Source organism: Brienomyrus brachyistius, unplaced genomic scaffold (assembly GCF_023856365.1).
Source record: "Brienomyrus brachyistius isolate T26 unplaced genomic scaffold, BBRACH_0.4 scaffold36, whole genome shotgun sequence".
Taxonomy (NCBI): Eukaryota; Metazoa; Chordata; class Actinopteri; order Osteoglossiformes; family Mormyridae; genus Brienomyrus; species Brienomyrus brachyistius.
The window spans coordinates 1,799,825-1,813,034 of NW_026042311.1; the positions used below are offsets into that span (position 1 = coordinate 1,799,825).

Genomic DNA, 13,210 nt, shown 5'->3' on the forward strand with positions numbered 1-13,210 from the left:
TTACAGGCGAAAAGTTTAATCAGTCTTTTCTGTTTCTTCAGCTTTTTAAATTGAGCCACGGTTAAAGGTATACGGCCTCTTATGAGATTGAGACAGATTTCGGAGAGAGCCAAAATTATGTCATTAGATGGGTCAGCCGTAAGAATCTTTTTACGTTTCACCCCCCTCGTCCTCTGTAAAACTTTAAGGGTCGGCAGGTGTTTCCTGAGATGATCGGACATAGCTTAGTAGTGATAAATCAATGGCTCGCCGGTAGAAAGACGACGGGTAGCGACCCCGGTAATAATCCGGTCCTGAGTCGGAACTCTTCTGGGCACGTGGCTCTCAAATCGACCAATAAATAACCGTGGGGTGGCCCTGTCGCCTCTTGATAAGAATCTAGAAAAAACTTTTTCTGCCAAGGAAACATCTGCTGAGCTAAAACTTTGATTTGCATTCTGTCTCGCACATTCTTAAACAGACAATAATAAGTAGTATTTAGGGCTATAGTCCTGCTGTACTTGCCCTGGTGAAATACGTTCTGCACCAGGTAGATGACCGAGATTTGTCGGTGATGTCTGAACCTCGTGAAAGCTTCTGCCACGAGTTTGTTTTCGGACGCGCTGTCCATCAAATCATCGATGATTATCAAGAAGCCTGAGGGGAAGCGTTCCTCGTCCTCCCAGCTTTTAGGAAGCCCTTGTATAAATTCAATTTCGGTGATCCGATCGCGCAGTTCATCATACAGCGGCTGATGGGAAGCGAAACACCACACAATTTTTTTAACGGGGGCCCCTATGAAACAGTGACTCTGATTTAAAAGCATTTCTTTAGTGAAATAGGTTTTCCCCGAAGAACTCGCCCCTGCGATTATAGCCGTAAACGGCAATTCTAAACGGTGATCAAAGTCGACCTCTCTCACGCCGCTACCCATCGTCTTGCAAAAAAAACTGATGAAACGGAAAATACTGCCCTAATCTTTTAAATCTTTCCGCGCGCAGACACACACACACACACACACACACACACACACACACACACACACACACACACACACACACACACACACACACACACACACACACACACACACACGTGCAAACTGGTGCTGCAGGGGTGTCAGCTTTCACAGACACAGAGTGCGTGGGTGAAAGTTTTAATAGAAACTCTTGTGATAAATGTACAACACATTTCAGTACACAAGTTTGAAAATAAAAACATACACAAGTTACATTTTAAAAACAACTTTAGAAAAACTTTTCAGCTTAAAACATTTGTACATCTTTGATTAAAAAAAACATCTTTAGAAAAACTTTTCAGTTTAAAACATTTGCACATCTTTGGAAAAACTTTTCAGTTTAAAACATTTGTACATCTTTGATTTTTAAAAAACATCTTACTATAAACATTTTAAAACAGTTGTACATCTTTGATTTTTAAAAAACATCTTTGGAAAAACTTTTCAGTTTAAACAAATGAACATGTTTGAAAAAACTTTTCAGTTTAAACAAATGAACATGTTTGAAAAAACTTTAACAGGTTTTTAAAGACCATGCTGCTAGTTTTACATTTCAGTAACCAAAAGGCAGAGTTTCCCCGCTAGTCAGCAATCTGCGTTTGTCGTAGACGACCCTGACCTTTTTATCTAGAGGCCTATTAAACAGGCGAAAACTTTTCATGTCGCGTTCGATTTTGTTGTAGTGCGTCATTATAGTGGGGTTATTCCTACAGCCTCCGATGTAGTTTTCAATCAATCCTATCATACTGTCAAAGTTTACCTTTTGACAGGTTTCGTAATTTAGAGTTATACCCTTACATTTCATTTGTGTTTTCCCGTTGTTGAGTCGGTAACAGTAACTTTTTGGTCCCAGCGCACCCCACGAAGCAATGTATTCGTCTGGGGCTAATTCGGACGTCAGCTCGCCCAGGTAATTGCCTAAGGTCGGCTCATATTCACCAGGCCTGCTTATGTACACGATGCTGTCGGTGTCGTGATACAGCACCCTCCGCCCCAATTTTTCCAGTTCTTTGTAAAGCGTCAACCGGCCCCACGCGGTAGTTTGACAGGCTATGAATATGTTAGTCTTTCCCGGCGGCACTTTGTAGGAAGACTTGTAACGCCAGCGGATGAGGGCGACCTCGTCGTTGACAAACGCGAAGCTGGAAATCTCATACAGGTCCGAGCAGAAAAAATTAAAAAACTCCCCCGGGTCAGACACTAAGCATGTCTGGAGCATGTTGCTCCTCTGCGCCAGTTTACCCCACAGCGAGTTAAGCAGAAGTTTGGACACCTGCCTCTTCCCCTCGTTAGACACTATCTTATCGGGCTCCAATTCGATCCCCTCACGCTCGAGATAGTTTTTTATGTACTCCCTGCGACCCTCGTCATCGGTCGCGTCGTCGGGGTAGCCCGAAGCCTGCTGCTTCACTTTGAGAAAGGTTTTAATGTAATCTCTAAACAGCTCCCCGCTGGTCTGGGGAAAATGCCACACTTCGTGCACCTTCACGACCGAATACCCCCTCTCTAAAGCCAGATTTACCTCCGCTGAAACCCAGACACCTGTCAGTTCCCGCTCTGCGTCGGAATGCCCGCAGGCCCCCTCCTGTCTGTTCTCGATCGCGCATGTCCTGCAGAGGGTAAACACTAGTTTCCCATTTGGCAGTCTGCTGGGTAGGACGGGGAAAAACAGTTCGCGGGGGGTGTTGACCGTGGCTTTGATCAGGCCAAAGTATTCATTCAGAGGCTTAAAATTCGAATGAATGATTTCAGGGTGCCCCACGGGGAATTCACATTTAGCCAGAGTGTACGGGTACAGCGACGTGAAATCCACGTAGTGGACGCGCTCTTGCCCCGTGACGTCGTAACGCAGGCGAATCGCCGACGTCCGACCCCCAAACAGCGCTTCTCGCGGCCTTAGGGGCTCAGGGGGCTCGAAGTCTGACAGGAAACGCTGTACCTGTGGGTCGTGAGTTTTAGCGTGAGCCCATTCGTGTTCCCAGATAGATTCCACGTTCATATTAAACTCTTGGCACAACGCCTCGAGTTTTTCCCTTGTTTTAACGTACAGGGCACCGAAGCTCTCACGGGTCAGGGGGCAGATATCGTGTTCGTTGTTGCAGGTAGGACAGCCGTGAAACTGACAACCTAGAAACTCGAAAGCCCATTTCTCCCCCTCTATCTCGGCGTATCCGTCTAGGTGAAAGCGCCCCACACGCACTTCACCCCCGCGCAGCGCGTGTCGAATTTCGATGCCGCGCGTGCGCCCTATGAATTCCAGCCACTGGATGGACACGTTCGAATAACTTTTGTATTGCCTCCTGTAATCCCATACATCCGGGATCGCGATCGTATCTCTGGGGAGGAAATTTGTCCTGTAAACCAGCAACGCGGCCGAAGCGATGGTGGCCGCTGAGAAGGGATCGCAACCCGTGAGCGTTTTAAACTCCCGCAGGAAGCGCAAGCAGCCCTCTCTCAGAATCTCCACGTCGTTTTTACAGTAAGCGATCATCTCTTTGTGAAAATTAAAGGTCTGGTGCTTTACACTGTCGTACCATTGATAAAACTTGTCGCGTTCTTTGCCGGACATTTGATCGGGCCCAAATTGATCGGGAGGGGGGTAGGGCCCCAAGTAACTAAAGTTTTCCATGTCTGTGAAATGATGCGGAAAATAGCCTTTTCGCATCTGAGTCGAGCATCCCATCGCATCGGGGATTTTTCTCAAAGGCATGCTTAGAAAGGAGTGACTGTCGATGTACCTTTGCTCAAACACGCTGTCCAGGATGAGGATGATTTTATTCCCCTGTGACACCACACGCGGTTCCACGCCTTCCTTCACCATCGCGTTCAGTACGATGTAATTATCGAATGCCTTTCCGTAGTGACTAATGAAACAGACGCCTCTATAGAAGGGCGCCCTGAAATGTCTGAGAAACTGTAGCGCGCAGTCGGGCCCCTCGGCGGTCATTGTCTCGTTCTGATCGGAGATGGCGCACACGTAAACCGGGATATGGGTACCCGACCTCTGAGATGTTTCAAAATCAAAAAACACATATTCGGGGGCCTTTTTACTCCCCTCACCCCTTTCGGGGGCCTTTTTACTCCCCTCACCCCTTTCGGCCCGTCCCCCTCTGTTAGGCTTCTCGGGAGGATTTAGATAGCAGAGATGTGGGGTGGATATGTCTGATTCTGGTGTGTGGAGTTTAGCGTCGCAGATATTACATTTTACTGCTTTACACGTGTGCGGTTTTGGGTTCTCGGGACTTTGGTAGTATCTGACCCCGCAAGCTTTGCATTTTCTGAACTTGTCACAGGGGCTAGCAAGCTCCCCCCTAACTGGGCAGACCCGCGGCGTACGGTGACGCTCAAAGCATGTGTCATTTAAGCATCTGAAATTACACCGCTCACACAGTATCGACGGTGTGCTTTCACCTCTGCAAATAGTCTGACAGACGCTGCAGAACTTTTCGCACCGGTGACTGTGAGGCGAGTCGAACCCTTTGAAACAGCTCGTGCAAACGTAGCCCACCCCTAAGAACCCCTTTACGCTTTTAATGCCGTAAAAATGCTGATTGTGTAAAAAGAAATACACCACCCGTCTACCGTCGGTAGGTGTGGGTGTCTGGTAAATTTGGAGATTGTTTGAATAAGGTTGTTGATAATACACCACTGCTTTGCAATCAATGATTTTCTCGAAATTGATAATGTCATTCAAAGCGACTGTGTGGTCGGGGCTGAATCCCGCTTTCTCCTGTAACTCCAGGCCGAGCTTTTCAGCCTCGGCGTCAGTGAAGTTTTCGTGCAGCAGATGCGCCAAGTTTATGGCGAAACACGCGTTGGTGTTGTTATTAATGATAAACATGTGTCTGGCTTTTTTAGAAATTATTTCTGAAGCTAACATGGTCTGTAGTTTACGTTTGTTTCCAACGCCCCCGCCGCGTGGGATATTTATTACGTCTACGATTACTTCTAGGTTGGAATCGTTTAAAATCTCTTGATTAGACTGCACCAGGCGATCCAGCAGTTGCTGCAAGTCTGTCAGCTCCCCCTCCCCATACCGTACAATTTGCGACAGCTCGTCGTTTAAAAAGTCAGCGCGCAGGGTGACCTGTATATAAGCTCCCCATGCGGCGTAAGGTATCGCCTCATTCACAATATTTTGAAACCCCTCGATTACATTTTCATAGTACTCGCGGAAATTGCCTTCGTTTCTAGGATGGGGTATATTTAGAATCCGTCTAATCTGTACGTTATTGAATCTGCGCCGATGAATGACCCCGTCAGGCTGGGGGTCCACGTCACCGATACCACCGCCACCTTCCTGTTCAACATTTTCAAATTGTCCCAGCCCCAATTCATTTTCAATCTCCTCAGCATCGAGAAGAAATTCTGCGTCTGACAAGGCCTCCCACAATTCAGCATCTGCGGGGGACCATGCGACCTCATCGCTGGGGGGGAGCCCCCCTTCTGCTTCAGAGCCCCTTTCATTTAACATGCTTCTTAATGTCTCTAGGGATGGCAGAAAACAGGGCTCTTGGGCCACTGTTTCATCGGGCGCCGCGGGTGGCGAGTCGTGTTGAGCAGAGTAATCCTCATCATTTTCATTATTAGCATTGTTGATAATGTCTATTTCATTTAATAAGGCTTCGGGTATAGCCGGTGGTGGTGATGCTCCGTCCATACCTGTTGATTCAGGTCTCTTGTAGATTTTCTCTTGACCGGTCAGCGCACTCTCTCTCTTGTACATAGAATAAACAGAGAATACCTATTATTAGAATGTTAATTTAATTTGATTTAATTAATTAGCATTTTTATCACGCTAATAAAAGAAATAATATACTCACCGGGTAAGGCCTGGATGAAACTTGTGGCTCTTTGGCTGGCAGGAAGGGTAAGACCTCGGAGATACTTGTGCCTCTGCCCTAGGAGGAATAGGCCCCCCCCGCTCGCCGCAATATCAACCGGGTGCAGTCATATCGTTTCACTGTTAACCTATATCTGTACTGTCATGTATGAAAAACAGGATTTACTGGTAGCCGAGGTATCCAACTTGATGTATGGCCCGAGTCGATAGAGACGACCTTCAAAAGTATGGCCCCATACGCTGCTGTAATACGCTTGCGTGTCTTTACTAGATTATTTAATTGTAATTAACCAGGTGCACTCATATCTGTACTTGTGCGAGGTCATATACGGGGAACAAAGCTTCAAACTGATTTTACTGGGGGTGCATGTATGGCCCAAGTCGATAGAGACGGCCTTCAAAAGTGTGGCACCATACGCTGATGTAATACAAACGCCTGCGTGAGGAAGAAACACACATACATTGTCAAAACTAGCGCCAAGCGTTTTTATTGGACGACAGACCCTCCACCTCCTCCTCCTCTCATTCTTCGCTCCAACTTTATCATTTTCTCCCAGAGTCTCAGTCTCTCAGAGTTTGTCACAGACTCGCGCAGCGGCACGGCTCTCAGCTCGCCGGCATCAGACTCGCGCCACGGCACGGCTCTCAGCTCTCCGGCATCGCTCTCTCCGAGGATTATCCGAGCCCGCGGGGACCTTAGCGCAGTACCGCACCAGACACAGGGTTCTAAGGCCTTTGCTGATTCTCCAAAGCCCGGGACCTTACCGCGGTACCGTAACACCAGACACGCCGTACGCTCACGCTCCATCAGGTAACCCACCCCCGCTCGGCCCCGGCTGTGCCCGACAAAATAATAACTTATTAAAATAACACACACACTCATAAGCACTCTCCTCAATATAACACTCTCCTCAATATAATTTTAAAATAAAATTATAATTAAATAAATCATTTAAAATAATTTATAATAATAATAAATAATAATTTAAAATAAATAATTTAAAATAAATAATAAATAATTTAATAAATAAATAATAAATAAAATAAATAATGAAATAAATAATAAATAAATACAACTCCCGTGACGTCACATCATACCACCACAGCCCCGCCTACACAAGCCCCGCCCACAAGTGACCTTTTGACCCGACCTGTCAATTTGATGGAACCGGTATTCCATCCCTCTCTTATGACATTAAATGTTTCTTCCAATATTTTAACTCCAAAAGAGCTCTAAAAGCTGAAATCACTCATCTGCAGGATAGTAAGGGCCTTATAATTGAAAATGAAAATTGATATAGTAAATGAGTTTAATGATTATTTTACACGGGTGTTCACAGTAGAGGACATGATTAACTTACCACCATTTAGTACAAATACAGTGTCGTATATAAACAATATACAGTCCCTCCACAATTATTGGCCCCCCTTGTAAAGATTTGTAAAAAGGGTTAGAAAAAAATCCACCTTTTGGCGAAGCAGCTTCATCTCACACTGAAAAAAATGAGAAAAATCCAACCTTTCATTGAAATAAATTTATTCAAAGAAAAACAAATCCTTCATCAAGAAATAATTATTTTCAACAAACACACACGATTATTGGCAGCCCTGCTTTTAATACTCTGTACAGCCTCCCTTTGCCAGTATAACAGCACTGAGTCTCCTATGACATTTTATAAGGTTGGAGAATACAGAGCAGGGCATCTGAGACCATTCCTCTTTACAGAATCTCCCCAGATCACCCAGGGTCCTCGGCCCTCTCTTGTACACTCTCCTCTTCAGCTCAGCCCACAGGTTTTCAGTGGGGTTCAGGTCAGGGGACTGAGATGGCCATGGCAGAAGCTTGATTCTGCGGTCAGCTGACCATTTTTATGTTTATTTGGACATGTGCTTAGGATCACCGTCCTGCTGGAAGATCCAATGAAGGCCCAGTTTTTGTTTCCTGGCAGCAGCAGCCAAATTTTGATATAAAATGTCCTGGTATCTCATGGACCCCATAGTGCCATGTACCCTAACGAGGTTTCCAGGGTTTTTGGAGGAAAATCAGGAACCTCCACCATATCTTACAGTTGGGATAAGGTTCATTTCATTATAACCATCCTTCTTTTTACGCTAAATCCACCTTTAATGTTTATTGCCACAAAAGCATTTTTGTTTAATCAGGTAGTTGAATTTGATTCCAGTCAATGTTGTATAATGTTTTGAAAACTCCTGGCACTAACATTTTAAGTAACTGACAGAAAAAGCTTCTTTCTGTCATAACTTTCAAAACGTCCATACCTCAATCCCCTCATAAGTATGTCTGCTAGGTGGAGTCGAAGGTGCAGTATAATCCTGTTATAATGGACTCGCTTATAACGGAATATCGTCTATAACAGACGAGGACTGCCGGTTGTGCACCTTTAATTACATGCAGAAAAAGCATCGGATATAGCGGACTCGCATATAATGCAGTGTGTGTGAGAGTGTCTGCGGCAGGATATGTGGGTGAGTGTCTCTGACAGGGTACACGTGTGTGAGAGTGTCTGTGACAGTGTACGCGTGTATGAGAGTGTCTGTGACAGGGTACGTGTGTACGAGAGTGTCTGTGGCAGGATACGCGTGTGTGAGAGTGTCTGTGGCAGGATACGTGTGTGTGAGAGTGTCTGTGGCAGGGTACGCGTGTGTGAGAGTGTCTGAGGCAGGGTACGCGTGTGTGAGAGTGTCTGTGGCAGGGTACGCGTGTGTGAGAGTGTCTGTGGCAGGGTACGCGTGTGTGAGTGTCTGTGGCAGGATACGCGTGTGTGAGAGTGTCTGTGGCAGGATACGTGTGTGTGAGAGTGTCTGTGGCAGGGTACGTGTGTGTGAGAGTGTCTGCGGCAGGGTACGCGTGTGTGAGAGTGTCTGCGACAGGGTACGCGTGTGTGAGAGTGTCTGTGGCAGGGTACGCGTGTGTGAGAGTGTCTGTGGTAGGGTACGTGTGTGTGAGACTGTCTGTGGTAGGGTACGTGTGTGTGAGAGTGTCTGTGGGAGCGTACGTGTGTGTGAGAGTGTCTGCGGCAGGGTACGCGTGTGTGAGAGTGTCTGCGACAGGGTACGCGTGTGTGAGAGTGTCTGTGGCAGGGTACGCGTGTGTGAGAGTGTCTGTGGCAGGGTACGTGTGTGTGAGAGTGTCTGTGGCAGGGTACGCGTGTGTGAGAGTGTCTGTGGCAGGGTACGCGTGTGTGAGAGTGTCTGTGGCAGGGTACGTGTGTGTGAGAGTGTCTGTGGGAGCGTACGTGTGTGTGAGAGTGTCTGCGGCAGGGTACGCGTGTGTGAGAGTGTCTGCGACAGGGTACGCGTGTGTGAGAGTGTCTGTGGCAGGGTACGCGTGTGTGAGAGTGTCTGTGGTAGGGTACGTGTGTGTGAGACTGTCTGTGGTAGGGTACGTGTGTGTGAGAGTGTCTGTGGGAGCGTACGTGTGTGTGAGAGTGTCTGCGGCAGGGTACGCGTGTGTGAGAGTGTCTGCGACAGGGTACGCGTGTGTGAGAGTGTCTGTGGCAGGGTACGCGTGTGTGAGAGTGTCTGTGGCAGGGTACGTGTGTGTGAGAGTGTCTGTGGCTGGGTACGCGTGTGTGAGACTGTCTGTGGTAGGGTACGTGTGTGTGAGAGTGTCTGCGGCAGGGTACGCGTGTGTGAGAGTGTCTGTGGTAGGGTACGTGTGTGTGAGAGTGTCTGTGGCAGGGTACGCGTGTGTGAGACTGTCTGTGGTAGGGTACGTGTGTGTGAGAGTGTCTGTGGCTGGGTACGCGTGTGTGAGACTGTCTGTGGTAGGGTACGTGTGTGTGAGAGTGTCTGTGGCAGGGTACGCGTGTGTGAGAGTGTCTGTGGCAGGGTACGCGTGTGTGAGAGTGTCTGTGGCAGGGTACGTGTGTGTGAGAGTGTCTGTGGCTGGGTACGCGTGTGTGAGACTGTCTGTGGCAGGGTATGTGTGTCTGAGAGTGTCTGTGGCAGGGTACGTGTGTGTGAGAGTGTCTGCGGCAGGGTACGCGTGTGTGAGAGTGTTTGCGACAGGGTACGTGTGTGTGAGAGTGTCTGTGGCAGGGTACGCGTGTGTGAGAGTGTCTGTGGCAGGGTACGCGTGTGTGAGAGTGTCTGTGGCAGGGTATGTGTGTCTGAGAGTGTCTGTGGCAGGGTACGTGTGTGTGAGAGTGTCTGCGACAGGGTACGCGTGTGTGAGAGTGTCTGTGGTAGGGTACGTGTGTGTGAGAGTGTCTGTGGCAGGGTACGTGTGTGTGAGAGTGTCTGCGGCAGGGTACGCGTGTGTGAGAGTGTCTGCGACAGGGTACGTGTGTGTGAGAGTGTCTGTGGCAGGGTACGCGTGTGTGAGAGTGTCTGTGGCAGGGTACGCGTGTGTGAGAGTGTCTGTGGCAGGGTATGTGTGTCTGAGAGTGTCTGTGGCAGGGTACGCGTGTGTGAGAGTTTCTGTGACACCCCACCCCCAGTGCATTAGGTGACCTGCCCCACCCAGAGGCACAGGGGAAAAGAACCACTCCCCCAAACTAGAGGCTAGTGGAAGTGGCAGGACTGGGGGGCGAGTGAAGTCCGTATTTAATGTGAGGAGTCGTAGAGAGGAGAGGAAAAGAAAAGGAGATAAATGCAAAGACAGGATTGTATTTATATATGATGGTTGTGGATGATAGGAGCCGTAACTGTCAAAAAAAAATTTGTGAATAAAAAATTATCACACATATACACTGCTCAAAAAAATTAAAGGAACACTGAAAACACATCAGATATCAATGGGGAAAATATATATATATACTGAAGTAGACTGGGTAATGTGTTAGGAATGAAAGGATGCCACATCGTTTAATGGAAATGAAATTTCCATGAAAACCTACAGAGGGCTGAATTCAAAGACACCCCCGAAAATCAAAGTGAAAAATGATGCAGCAGGCTAGTCCATTTTGCTGAAATTTCATTACAGTAACAGTATCATACTCAGTAGTTTGTATGGCCCCCACATGGTTGTATGCATGCTTGACAATGTTGGGGCATGGTCCTAATGAGACCACAGATGGTGTCCTGGGGGATCTCCTCTCAGATCTGGACCAGGGTATCACTGAGCTTCTGGACAGTCTGAGGTGCAACCTGGTGGCATCGAATGGACGAAACATAATGTCCCAGAGGTGTTCTGTTGGATTTAGGTCAGGGGAGCGTGGGGGGCAGTCAATGGTATCAATTCCTTCATCCTCCAGGAACTGCCTACATGGTCTTGCCACATGAGGCCGGGCATTGTCGTGCACCAGGAGGAACCCAGGACCCACTGCACCAGCATAGGGTCTGACAATGGGTTCAAGGATTTTATCCTGATACCTAATGGCAGTCAAGGTGCCGTTGTCTAGCCTGTAGAGGTCTGTGCGTCCCTCCATGGATATGCCTCCCCAGACCATCACTGACCCACCACCAAACTGGTCATGCTGAACAATGCTGCAGCCAGCATAACGTTCTCCATGGCTTCTCCAGACCCTTTCATGTCTGTCACATGTGCTCAGGGTGAACCTGCTCTCATCTGTGAAAAGCACAGGGTGCCAGTGGCAGACCTGCAAATTCTGGTAATCTATGGCAAATGCCAATCGAGCTCCATGGTGCTGGGCAGTGAGCACAGGGTCCACTAGAGGACGTTGGGCCCTCAAGCCACCCTCATGAAGTCTGTCTCTGACCAAACAATCAGAAACATTCATACCAGTGGCCTGATGGAGGTCATTTTGTAGGGCTCCAGCAGTGTTCATCCTGTTCCTCCTTGCACAAAGGAGCAGATACCGGTCCTGCTGATGGGTTAAGGACCTTCTACGGCCCTGTTCAGCTCTCCTTGAATAACTGCCTGTCTCCTGGAATCTCCTCCATGCCCTTGAGATTGTGCTGGGAGACACAGCAAACCTTCTGGCAATGGCACGTATTGATGCGCCATCCTGGAGGAGTTGGACTACCTGTGCAACCTCTGTAGGGTCCAGGTATCACCTCATGCTACCAATAGTGACACTGACCGTCACCAAATGCAAAACTAGTGAAAAAAAGATGAGGAGGGAAAAATGCCAGTGGCCCCCACCTGTTAAACCATTCCTGGTTTGGGGGTCGTCTCATTGTTGCCCCTCTAGTTCACCTGTTGATAATTTCATTAATACTAAAGCGGCTGAAACTGATTAACAGCCCCCTCCGCTACTTAACTGACCTGATCAATATCCCAGAAGTTTAATAGACTTGATGCTATACTCTGATTAAAAAGTGTTCCTTCAATTTTTTTGAGCAGTGTATATTAATACATAGATATGAATGTCCATACATTCACGGACACACTTTCATACATATCTGTATGAAATGTATCCGGAGGAAACCCCACGACGACATGGGGAGAACATGCAAACTCCACACACATGTGACCCAGGCGGAGACTTGAACCCGGGTCCCAGAGGTGTTAGGCAATAGAGCTAACCACTGCACCACCATGCCGCCCCCAGCAAACATACATCCATCCATCCATTTTCCAAACCGCTTATCCTACTGGGTCGCGGGGGGGTCCGGAGCCTATCCCAGAAGCAATGGGCACGAGGCAGGGAACAACCCAGGATGGGGGGCCAGCCCATCGCAGGGCACACTCACACACCAGTCAGTCACACATGCACGCTTACGGGCAATTTAGTAACTCCAATTAGCCTCAGCATGTTTTTGGACTGTGGGGGGAAACCGGAGTACCCGGAGGAAACCCCACGACGACATGGAGAGAACATGCAAACTCCACACACTTGTGACCCAGGTGGAGATTTGAACCCGGGTCCCAGAGGTGTGAGGCAACAGTGCTAACCACTGCGCCACCATGCCGCCCCCCAGCAAACATACAAACAACCAGAATTCTAGAAAAGTACTTTATATTTGAATGAAATAACAAATAAAACACTTTCAAGTCACATGAGCCTATATTTTATTCACAACAGAACATAGATAATATTACAAATGTTCAAAGGCCGAAGACCTGTATTGGATGCCCGTGGTCTTCGGGCCCTCAGACGACTCTGCATCACTCATCGGCATGATTGTGTCAATGACATTACTAAATGGGCCCAGGAATACTTCCAGAAGGCACAGTCGGTAAACACAATCCGCCGTGCCATCTGCAGATGCCAGCTAAAGCTCTATCATGCAAAAAGGAAGCCATATCTGAACATGGTCCATAAGAACATAAGAACATAAGAACTATACAAACGAGAGGAGGCCATTCGGCCCATCAAGCTCGCTTGGGGAGAACTAAACTAATAGCTCAGAGTCGTTAAAATCTTATCTAGCTCTGATTTAAAGGAACCCAAGGATTCAGCTTGCACTACATTATCAGGAAGGCTATTCCATACTCTGAC

General features: G+C 47.8%; 2 protein-coding genes across 6 annotated transcripts in view; one reads left to right on the forward strand and one right to left on the reverse strand.

Moving 5' to 3' along the window:
* Positions 1-13,210, reverse strand: part of LOC125721947 (uncharacterized) — a 235,463-nt gene that overhangs the window by 218,698 nt on the left and 3,555 nt on the right. The gene's annotated exons all lie outside the window — the stretch shown is intronic.
* The window catches only part of LOC125721935 (NACHT, LRR and PYD domains-containing protein 12-like), a 67,401-nt gene that overhangs the window by 44,344 nt on the left and 9,847 nt on the right, over positions 1-13,210 (forward strand). The gene's annotated exons all lie outside the window — the stretch shown is intronic.